Raw genomic sequence first — 12193 nt, 5'->3', positions numbered from 1 at the left:
CCGCACGCTCCTCTCCCTCTTCTCCATTGCAAAACCACCTCCTCTCCTCTCCATCATCTCCATTCCAAAACCACCGTCTCGCCTCTCCCTCTTCTGATCTTCTCCATTGCAAAACCACCTCCTCTCCTCTCCATCATCTCCATTCCAAAACCACCGTCTCGCCTCTCCCTCTTCTGATCTTCTCCATTGCAAAACCACCTCCTCTCCTCTCCATCATCTCCATTCCAAAACCACCATCTCGCCTCTCCCTCTTCTCTATTGCAAGACCACCGTCTCTCCTCCCATCTTCCAAAGCTAGCACCGGACCACTCAGAAGGACATCTATGGAGAGGATGCAGCTGCGAATCAGGCAGATCGCCGGTGGCGACCAGGCAAAGTTAGCCAGGTTGAAGGAGATCCTTAGTTGGTTTGACAATGAGTGGGAGATTTCGAGGACCGTGCGGGCCATGTGGCAATGTATGCGAAAGAGCGAGACGGCGGCGATGAGGGCGGCGATGTACATGTACTCCTCGGCGGCAGTCACGCCGCAGTCCTCCGAGTTCACCGAGTATCTCCTATGGGCGATGGAGCAGACAGATTCGCCCGAGGCGACAGTCAGGCGGAGGTGGTGGGCGTACAGGTCGAAGGTCGAGCACCTAGAGGATAACGAATTGATCTAGTATGGTGTGCCGTTCGTGAGGGTGCAGAGCCAGCCGGAGCCACAGGAGTATTCGTTCTCCCACCGCAAGAGGAGGCCGGATGGCGCGACGTCGCTTCCCCGCCGTTCTCCACGGTTCCCTCGACGCTCGCCTCATTTCAACGGCGGCGGTAGGGTTTAAGGTAAGCTTCGCACTAACCTAATCTTCCACCTGCTCATGCTTACAATCAGTGTGGCAGCTAATGAAAATCATGCTTACAATCAGTCTCCGAGTACTACGCTAATCACCCTAAAATAGCTCTGGACCTTTGGGTCAAAGTTGTGACACAGTGTACAAATAAAGAAAAATAGATTGGTGCTTCTTTCGGAAAAGAGTACTCCCTAGAAAACTGCCAATATAAGCTACTAGTATTTGGTTAGAGGATTTGCTGCCGAGAAAGATCCGTCCACATAGAGCGCCACACATCCCACTGGTGGTGGTGGATGCCAATGCGTGCATGCAGCATGGTTGGTGTCGATAAGTTTTACTTGGCACACCTCGCACTCTGCATATATGCCGGTTCCATACGTACATTTGTGCAGTTCCACCAAAATGCCACTGAATAACCCTGTTTGCACAGATAATGAAAAAGCGTGATTGCATTATAGTGGCACTAGTTGATGAAACACACAAAATAAATAGAAGAAAATATCGCGATAGTATCATAGTATGCCATGCTGCGAGGGCGAGATGGGCCCTGCGACGCCTCATACGGTACGCCTCATACTGGACATCGTCCCAAGTCTCCGAGATACACCTTCTGCCAGTGATGAACATCAGTGTACAGCGGTAGTACAAGGAGGCGCCTTGAGACATTCAAATCTCTATTTTTGTACATATCAACTAAAATTAAGCACCCTAGTTTGCAGAAACGCTTAAACATTAACAATGGGACTAGTTGATGAAACATACATTAACAAAGAGAAGCACTTTCTTTATCTACATTAGAAATGAAATGATAGAGATGACACTCGCTCTATTTTAACTATATTATTACTTCATTTTATCAGTGACACTAGGGTCGAGCAGGTGGCAAACGAGGTGTACCGTGCGTCGCAAGGATGGAGGCCGGGGGTGCTTAGACTGGGATGCTGAAGCTGGCTCTTTCAGTCACCAACATGGATGATTCAATTCATGGGACCTTTTGGTGCAGTTCACCTAAAATGAAGCAATGTCCCGTGAGCTAGCAGCTTCTTCTTCAATTTTTTTAAGAAAAGGGCTCCAGCCCCGGTTCCATTTCCATCAGAAAACGAAACCCACAGAGCTTCTTCTTCATTAGTTGCAATCAAATTGAGCAACATCAAGGTTGGTTGTGAAGCTCCTGGAATGCTCAACTATAATTTGGATATCATTTGCGCAGTTCAACTAAGATCGAGCGTGAAATGTATATCTCTGTTTGCACAAAAAAGGTGGAAAGGAGGGTGACTAACAAGTGATGAAACATGCATCAAATGAAAAGAAGCATGTTCCTTATCTGAATGGCAATCCTACAAGGATAGTAGCAATTTCTAAAGCAGTGGCATTGCTAGATATTAGTGTGGGCATTAGGATTAACTATGACAACCGTTAAATACGACATTACTTTGGGCACGGGAGAGTAGGCAGACCAGGACAGTTGCATTTCTAACGAAAAGAACCAACTTATCTTAATGGGAAATTTTAGCAGGACATGTAAAGAAGTGCCATTGATTCATATTACTGGAGGCATTACATTGAAAACAACATTGGTTTAACGTGTCCTTACTTTTAATAGTGCGACTGCTACATTTTACCAGTGGCATTACATAAGAGTGGCTCGGGGCAACAAACATCAGAACAGGATATCTGGGTTGGTCCCATTTTTGTTCGGTATAGCCACCTTATACTGTGTGAGGCTAGCAAATCTAGTGCTGGACTTACTCTGTTGACTTGTCCCCCAGTCCCCACTTTCTTTCCTTTTTCAACCAATAGATCGGGTTTATATTGAGTTTGTAATGCGTTTCCCATTATTTCCCTATTAGACCTAGAGACCAGTTGGATAGCCAGTCTCTGATACTTTTCGCCCCCATTATTTCCTCCTTCGACCAAGTCCTAGATTCAGGTAACAAATCCTCCCCCACCCCCACCCCCTTTCTTCCTTGTTTGAACCAAGTAGTACTAGATTCGAGTGCATGAACTAGTTTTACCTCTTAAATGTAAAACTATTAGGTGGTTTTCGAACAGCCGATCGATCCTATCTACGAGGGGGCTTGAGAAATAGTAAAAGATACAAATGCAGCGACGTCAGGAGCTCGGGAAGTAGAGCAAGGCCAGTTTCGAAGGAAGTTATACCTTATGGTCGCCGGGATGTCGCTAGGTGGGCGGCGGGAGGTCGGATCTGCCCACACTACGGCAGCGAGGAAGAAGGGGTCGGAGGCCGTCCCTCGCCAGCGTGCTTGGGAGAGAACGGCAAGGCAGGCTGATCGGGACGCGCCCAGCAGTGGGTAAGAGCCGTCGCCGAGGACGACCGCGTGAACGTTGCACCTTCTCACCTTCCCCGGTGGAGAGGATCCGGCTGGATCTGTGACCAGCGGTGAGCAGAGAGAGAGAGTGTGTGGCCACCGCTGTCGTGTTTAGATCTAGAGAGGCCGAGACAGTGTGAAGAGAGCAACACTAGCAAGCAAGCGCGGAGGCTCCTGCCTATATAGTGGAGTAGTACTAGTTTTCTTTTGTCTACCGGAGCCGGCTTGACCTCGTCAATGACTGTCGAGAAGTCTTCATGCACGTGGCCCGGAGGCGCAGTTGTCGTCATTTTGATCTGAAGCGCCGGATTATAACATATAACACGAAAAAATGCCAAATGACAAGAAATCATAACCTCACTGCCCAAAGGAGACACCATGAATCCCGACGGACAAACTAGAGGAGGAACAAAGATCAAATTAAAGATAAACTCGTAGAAAAGGGGTCCGTCGATAGATGTCCTAATTAACATAGCCGGCTTGACCTAGATGGCAGCCAAGTAGTCACTGTTCGTGCATGTGCCCCCAATGACCAGCCCAACTCAGTTGTCGCTGTTTAACCCTCGCAGTGATCCGAAGCACATGACACCTAATTTTGTGAGATGACAAGAAACCTTTTTTTAGATTTCTCACCACAACTACAGCCATGTACAACACAGCCTGCACGATATGTAGACGATAGCCAATCCAGGCGTGTCTGCTGGAGTCTGGTCACATGCATGGACGAACTGATCTTCCGTGTCTTGCAGGGATCGTCCGGGCACCAACGTAGTACAACACTTCTCTAGTACTATCGCTCGTCTCCCTCTTCTATTAAGTCACCCAACTTGCGGGGTCGGGGAGTGTGCCTATGGTCGGTTCTCAATTGCCGTCCCACATGTTTGTGCGAACGCAATATGACGCGCGTTCCATTCGGAGAGCAGCGTGCCAGACCGACCGACCGTCTGGGGTGCGACGCGAACGCGACGGGCGTGCTGTATGCTCCGTACATGTGTACCGCCGTTTTCTAGACGCTTTGCTCCATGGCGCGGGCGCAATCCATGGATACAAAATTAGTATACTGTATACTATTTAAAAGTCGAGGGCGGGGCTTTTCCTGCGCGGTAGGCGGCGGGGCAGTTCCGCCTAGTCGGTTCGACAAAGACGCGAGAAGACGAGGGAGTAGGCTGCTGCAAATGTAGGGCTATGTGATTTGGTAGCGAGTTACTGCTGGACAGGTGGGGCCCCGTGATTTGACTTGCCATTATCATTTTAACTGCGGCGCTATGACCGGCGTGAGTCTCCCGATTCCTGACCACCTCCATACAGGTGCCTCTCCCAATGCTCCACCATGTAGTAGAGGCTGGCTCTTGAATGAGAGCCCACTTCTCCACTTTTTCCTTCCCTCTCTTGCCTCCACATATGCAAAAATGCCATGTAAAGCGCACTATTGTACTTACTTGCTCCTACAGGTGCTTAAGCTTGCCACATAGGCATAAAGTCTGATGTGGCAAGTTAATCAAGAAGAGAGAGACTAGTTTGGTGACCCAAGGAAGAAACGGTGCTAAGGGCATCCATAATGTGAGTATTTGGCGCCACTAAGGCTGCCTCTAGACCCATGAACACTGCCTCTATACACTGCATCACCCGCCTCTAGGCTAAAAATTCTTGGAGACGCCTCTATGCTAAGCACCGGCCTCCAATGCTTTGTGGTGAATAAAATATTCTGATGTCCCCATTGTCAGTCAGTTAGGTGCTGGAGGGACTGATGAGTTGGTTGACAAATGCATCATATTTTATTTAATTTTGGGCCCGGCTTTGTCTCTAACGCTAGAGGCTGCACACTGCGGAGTTTTCATCTATGGTTAGAGGCAGACCCGTGGGTCCCAGTTTAGAGGCAAGGTTGCCTCCAAACACTGGAGATGCTCTAAGCGCGTGTACCTAGGTGAAAAGACAATTTTGAGTCTATAGCTAATTAAATGAAGCAAACTTAGCAACACCATTTCATTGGAAGAGGTCACTCCTTGGCAAATGCAATAAATACTAGTACTCCCTGTGTCCCATAATATAAGAACGTTTTTGGCACTACACTGGTGTCAAAAACGTTCTTATATTATGGGACGGAGGGAGTACGAAGAAAGCGATAGAGAGAAGTAAAAAACTAAATACACTTATAGCCAACCTTATAGACAAAACCTTGTTGTAGTATGAGTGACTAAGTGATGACTATGTATGACATGCCAACATCAGATAGCCTAACGCATCGTGTTAAATCTCCAAGGGCACGACCGCACGAGCGACGCGACGGTCGTGGTAGGCGCGACCATGATACGGGCTGCTGGTAGCCCTTGGATCTGAGATCAAACGATCGCATGCTAAGTTGCTGAAAATTTGCAGAATAACCCTCCAGGATAGGATATTCACCCATAGGTCTAGAATCACGCCATGCAACCGTTCGATCTCAGATCCAAGGGCTCTCGGATGCCCATATCATGGGAGAATGGAAAGCCACTACCCTGCCGTTCGCACGCTGGCAGTTCGCTCCTACTCGTCCCCGCACGTCCTTTAATACTACGGCGGTTCGCTCCTAGTCGTCCCGTCCATTCACATTACGGCAGTTCCACTAATCCTAACCCTCCTCCCAAATCCATGGCGTCCCAAATCTCCCCGATCGGCGGTGAGTACAAGGTTAGAACCATCGCCGGCGATAAGATCGACGTCATCTACACCCGTTCTTCCGCGACGGTGAAAGGATGCCTTTCTTGCTTCAGTTCGAAGACTCAGATGATGAGTGGGTCGCTGGGCTAGATGTTGAGTACACCACAGTCCTGGGACGAGAGAAGGATCTAAAGGACGAAGAGAGGAAGAAGCCCGCCGTGATCCAGGTTTGCGTGCATGACTTATGCTTGGTCTACCACATATGCCATGCCGACGTTGAGTGCCAGGATTTTAAGGACATCCTCGAGAGCAACCTAGTCAAATTCGTTACTGTAGACTTTGGTAACGACAAAGAAGTCCTTCGTCGGATAGGCCTCGTTGTAGGCAACACCTTCGACCTCCAGAAGAATCGGCTGGTGTCCTCTCGTCAGCCTTCAATGCTAACCCTGGCAGGAGCCATGGTTCATCCTTCGTACGGTAAACTGGAGAAACCTCCATACACGTTTCATCGTCATGCATGGCAGCGACATGTACTTGATATAGACCACATCCACTACGCTGCAACTACCTTTGTTTCAATATCTACAAGGGTTGGATGAAGAGCAACAGCCAAGTTGGCGGTTCAAGCAAAGAAGTATCGGCCAAGAGGAAGAGGGACAAGGACGAAGTCGAGGACGTGGACGAGGACTCCGAGTAAGGTGGCAGTGTCGTTGCTCATGGTGGTTCTAATGCAGTGTCTACCGGAATAGTTGCAAAGTTTAATTTCAGGTGTGCTTAATTTAATTTGAGGGGTGTGTTGTGCTGAGCCCCCAGCAGAACTATGTTATGTTTCTTCTTGTTACTTTAACTCTTCAGTACGTACATACTAGTATTTCTTTCATTTCATCTTTTAGTTGGTATAGTACTACCACTCGTTTCTTCACATTATATACGTACAATATATATGACCAACATCATATAGCCAGCAGTTTAGTTGTCAAAGAATTTCAGGGTGCTTAGTTTTGTCAAAGATTCCAGGGTGCTTAGTATTATTTGAGGGGTGGGTTGTGCTGGACACCATTATTGTGACCAGCCTTTTTAATAGTACTATATGCATAATTTGGCGATGAGCGCTCTCTATATGTACTACCTTTTCTTTTAATTTCAAGTTTTGCTCCTTGGCGCAATCCATCGATACTACTGCTGTACAAAAGTATACATTTTTTAAAAGGCTAGAGGGCGGGGCAGTCTAGCTTGGTCGGTTTCACGAGAGGCGAGGGCCTTTGTGATTTGACAGCTCATTACTGCTGGAAGGCGGGGCCTTGTGATTTGACTGCTCGTATAAATGCGCCGACGACCTGATCGAGGAGGAGCAAAGAACCGTGCGGTATACTCAAGTTTTCCACTTGAGTAGTACTGCGACGGAGGAGCACAAAACACGGCAGCCCAGTGCCATATGGCGATAAAAATGATCTAATTTGCTAGTCATCTCATTGTTAGCATTGTTCTATTCATTCCCTCAAAAAAACCATTGTTCTATTCATGCCTCGCAGAGAACGTGACACGTGCGGCGAAACACCCGAAGCAAAAGATGAAACACAGCAGCAAAAGAAGAAGGAAGATTATCACCCCAAATGATCTAATTCGCGGCGGAGTCGTAACTGCTTCTTCATCGCCTCCACGACCTCCATCTCCTTGCGCGTCTCCTCCGCCATCTTCTTCATTCTGTCCATGATGCGGGATTTCTCGGCGCGAGCCTTCATCATCTGTTCCACGGCCGCATTACGTACCTTGACAGTAGCCGGGTGCTCGATGCGGAGCTTCGCCAACTCCTCCTTCTGTTCCATGATGAGGGCCTGCAGCATCTTCATCGAGGAACTACTGTTCTCATGCAGCTTCTTCCAGTCGGCGTTCTTCTCCTTCAACGGGTCGATCTCGTGGCAGAGCTTCGCCTTGTCCTCCTGAAGTCGCAGGATTTCGCCGGTCGCCTTCTTCTCCGAGATAATGCTCTTCTTCAGCAGCATCACCAAGCCGGAGGCCAACTCCCCCTGCTGATTGAGCTCAGCGGGCATGTCGTCGAGGCTCTCCTTCAGCAACTCCATCAAGCCTTGGATGAACTCCTTCTGCTTATTGAGGTGCTTATTGAGCTGATCGGGCATGCCGTCGAGGGATAACGACTCCAGCTCCGCCAGCTCGGCATGTTCGCCTCCGCGGCTAGGGCGCTCCTGGGAGCCATCGCCTGCCTGTGAGAGATCTTTCGAGGTCTCTGCGTGGCGGCGAGCCCTCTCTTTTTTTTCCGCAGCCTTGGTTGCCGCTCCCTTGTTACGATTAGTTCTCGACCTAGAGCTCTGCTCACCGGCCATGGCAACGACGGACGAAGAAGAAGCACTTATGAGGAGGAAAGGTAGAGTAATTTTCGGTTAGGTAGTTCCCCTTTTTATAACCTAAGTACAAGCAGTAGTACTAATACCTGCATAGTGGGAACACGTTCAGGTTTGGTACGTACTAGTAGGTGTGAGCAGGCTTTCGAATGTGATGGGAACAAGGTAAAGATTAATTGATGGTTTTTGGTTTCGAGGCCCGAAACGGCTCCCGATGAGTTTAGCGGAACATAAATTTCAAGTACTACACTGCTCAAATGCGTAAATATTATGTTACTGTCAAAAATTGGCACAAAATATGAAGGAGACCAATGGAAGTACTACTAGCAACCCACGATTAACTACTCGCATGCGCGCAGTGGAGTAATAATGTCTTTCTTCCGCCCTCACGTCCACTCAATTTGCATGCGCTGTATTAATTGACCATCAATGAAGTGAACGACTTTACACGCGTCAAATTATCACATGGGGTGGATCTTGGTACAAAATTGCGTCTGCCCGTGTACCCGCGTGTGCGTGCGAGGGAATGAGTGCGTGCGTGGCGTGCGTGCACATCTTCGTTTCGTGCATGTACCGCCAGTATGGCTCACGGAGGACGAGTACATTCTTCTAGAACTACCAGCACGTCACTGTGATCAATCCACGCAAGGAGGTCGCGACAACACCTCCAGATGTGCCACGTGGCTTCATGAACTGTAAGAGAGACATTGTGTAGCGTGCCATTGGTATTCTAATTTACGTGTTTTGCACATACTCGAAGTACTAGTAAGGTACACGTGCATTGCACGCATCAGATTTTGCAACCAAATTATGAATAAATACCACACTATAGCATGTAAGCTCTGAGTCATATATGCCTGATGTAGCCCTTCGTTTAATTCTTATAGTTCATCTCATTCAAAATCAATTAGTTTTTATAAAAAAGCTAAGAACGCGGGAATAGGAAAACCATGGGATTATAGTGGAATGTCGTCTTGAATCCTACAGGATTGTACGAGTGTTTGATTGTGCATAGAAAAAACACAGAATTCTTTCAAAGAGGTTTGAGTGGATGGGATGTTTCCTATGAAATCTAGTGCAAATGAATCATATGGAAAAATTCCTATGGTTTACAATCCTACGAATCAAACAACCAAGATAGGAAAAATTCCTAATGATCAGAATCCTCCAAAGTTCCATTGAGAATCCTTTGAATCAAAGAATCCCTTAATCTATTTTATGATTCATGGAATTATGTGTTGTAAAGCATAAAGTAAAAACAAATAATGGCAATTCAACTAGAAAAAAAGTTTGGGCAGTTATGATACGGAAGATTCTAGAACAAAAGAGAACCACTGTTGCTTTGAGGTTTGTGCATTATGCTTAAGTTCAACCATGGAGTCTGCTAGATTGTACATGTGGCAAAATCCGGTGGGGGGCTAGAAGATGTTGCGAGGGGCCGAGTGGAGGGAGACTATGAAGGAATGCACAAGTGCGAGATCGATATTTAGAGAGAGGGGGCGAACACATGCGCTGTTGCACGCAGTGGCGGAGCCATGAAAAATAAATGAGCTACGGGGCCAAGCATTGCTAATCCTTTACGAGGAGGGTCAATTCATGAAATTAAACCATTTTTAGCAGAAATTGTCTAATGATCACATTCATATTAGCCTCGATATATAATGATGTTGGGGGGGGGCAGGGCCCTTACTGCCCCCTGTTTCCGCCATTGTGCACGCGTCTGAGAGGTGAAGCGGAAGGCATGGATGATGAGAGGGGGACGTTAGATATATAATTAATGTGGGTGTATTAGCTATATGTGTTAATCCTATATAGAGAGGTATAGATTGATCGATGTGGACGTGGGAAAGAGGGTGAGACCTCAATGGATATATCGATTGATCGGTTTGTGTGGAAAACTATGAAAGACCTAGTTATATACACACATACATAGAGGAACATCGATCGTTGCGCATGCACGCGTGAGAGATAAAGAATGCCCGATATGATGGAGAGGGGGATGTGTGTGGGTGTGTGCCTTCATGGGAGACCGACCTGAAGAAAAAGATTGCATGCGTGCGATGGATAATGCCGACTAGTAGTGTGTGTGCATGCATGCACGAGAGAAAGTTAGTGGTACAATTATAAAGAGAAGACTACTGTGTGGGTGTAAAAGAATAGGTGAGGTCATAATCAATGTAAAGTTGAATTCAAATATTTGAATAAGAGATCCTGATGTTTGAAACCCATGCATGCATGAATATAACGGAGATCTGCGCGGTGTGGTTTGGAAACGAGCATGTTGTAATGTATACACATTGAACAAGGTCAGACTGATTTGAGTTTGAGATACCGATGGCAGACATCATTTGGCCACGTCGCATTCGTGTATGGACACACTATTCTAATTGGAGATGATGGGCGGCTTTCGCATCACATATCTATATCTATACCCCTATATATATATATTATATTTTATATTTTTTATATTGTGTGCGGATAACTTTAACTTTGAAAGATGGTCGTCGGATGAGGCGAATCCGATGGTCCAAAGACGGCAAATTTGAGCACTACTGGCCGTTGGATATCATCTAGATTCCACCAGATTTCGCCACATGTATAATCTAGAAGACTCCATGGTTGAACTTAAGCATAATGCACAAACATCAAAACACAAGCACTTCTTATTTGTTCTAGAATCTTCCGTATCAGAATTGCCCAAATGTTTTTCTACATGAATTGCCATTATTTGTTTTTACTTTATGTCTTACAACGCACAATTCCAGGAATCTTAAAATAGATTAGATTTCTTATAAAAACTAGATGATTTTGAATGAAATGAACTATAAGAATTAAACGAACATCTACATCATGCATATATGACTCAAAGCTTGCATGCTATAATGTGGTATTTATTCATAATTTGGTTGCCAAATCTCATGCGTGCAATGCACGTGTACCTTACTCTAGTCTAAATGGTGTTTGTGTGTGTGGTGTGCGTGTTGAGGTGCAAATTGTCTTTTTTTGGGTACACGTTAAGCTTGTTCTTCCGAAATTTCAAGCCGCGCCTTGTTATGCCGAAAATTCAAGCTAGCGTCTCTGTCTATCGTGCTGCAAAACTCCCGCCTCTTCAACCCGCGCCTTGTTAGCCCGAAATATTTAAGATATATCTTTGTCTCGTTGTGCTCCGACAACTCCCTCCATCTCAACCCGCGCCTTGCTATTCCGAAATTACAACGCGGGCGAAAACTCCCACCTCCTGTGAAATCCCGACACGCGAAATGCCCGTGGTACCCCTGAACCGAAAGAACCGCCTCAAATCGGTGGGGGTACTTTTGTAACTTACCCCACATTTCGGACAAGCGCGTCCCTAAGCCATGGTTCCCCACTGCCATCCCATCCGCCCACCCATTCGTACACCGAGGCCGCGAAAACCCGCGACGAAACCCCACACCCTGCTCCGTCCGCCACCCAGCCGGAGCCTCTTCCCCGACGACGTCGTCCACAGCGACACCTCGACGTCCCTCATCCACCGTACCGGATGAGGATCCGTCGTCGATCTCGTCGTCCCGCCAGTTCAGCCACCCCGTCCTCCACCTCCAAGGAGCTGCCCCGACGTTCCCCTCATCTTTCGCGCCACCTCCATTCCCACACCGCCTCTTCACCTACACCAAAAGAAGAGCATCATCATCACCGTTTCCTCGGATGAAGCTGAAGCCTAATCGGCGCCACCAAAGAGGTTGTACACTAATCGCCGCATTTTCTTCTTGATTCGATCTCACGGTGCTGCCGGCGCTCGGTCCCGAGCCGACACGGCGCGGCTCCATCCACGGCGGCGTCGCCGGCCACTTCCTCCACGGCGTCCCTCCCTCGGCGGCGACGTCCACATCAGTAGGAGCTGCTGCTGCTTTAGCTCTCGCTCGCGCTGCTACTCTGCTCTTGCTCTCGGTCCCCTGCCTGGTCTGCTCTTGCTCGCGCTGCTGCTCTTGCTCTTGCTTGCGATGCTGCTCCGATTTAGCTACACTTTAGTCCACTGAATCGACTTTTGGGTCAGTCGATT

The sequence above is a fragment of the Triticum aestivum genome, chromosome 4D, assembly GCF_018294505.1.
Source record: "Triticum aestivum cultivar Chinese Spring chromosome 4D, IWGSC CS RefSeq v2.1, whole genome shotgun sequence".
Classification (NCBI taxonomy): domain Eukaryota; kingdom Viridiplantae; phylum Streptophyta; class Magnoliopsida; order Poales; family Poaceae; genus Triticum; species Triticum aestivum.
Note: the sequence above shows the minus strand (reverse complement) of the source record.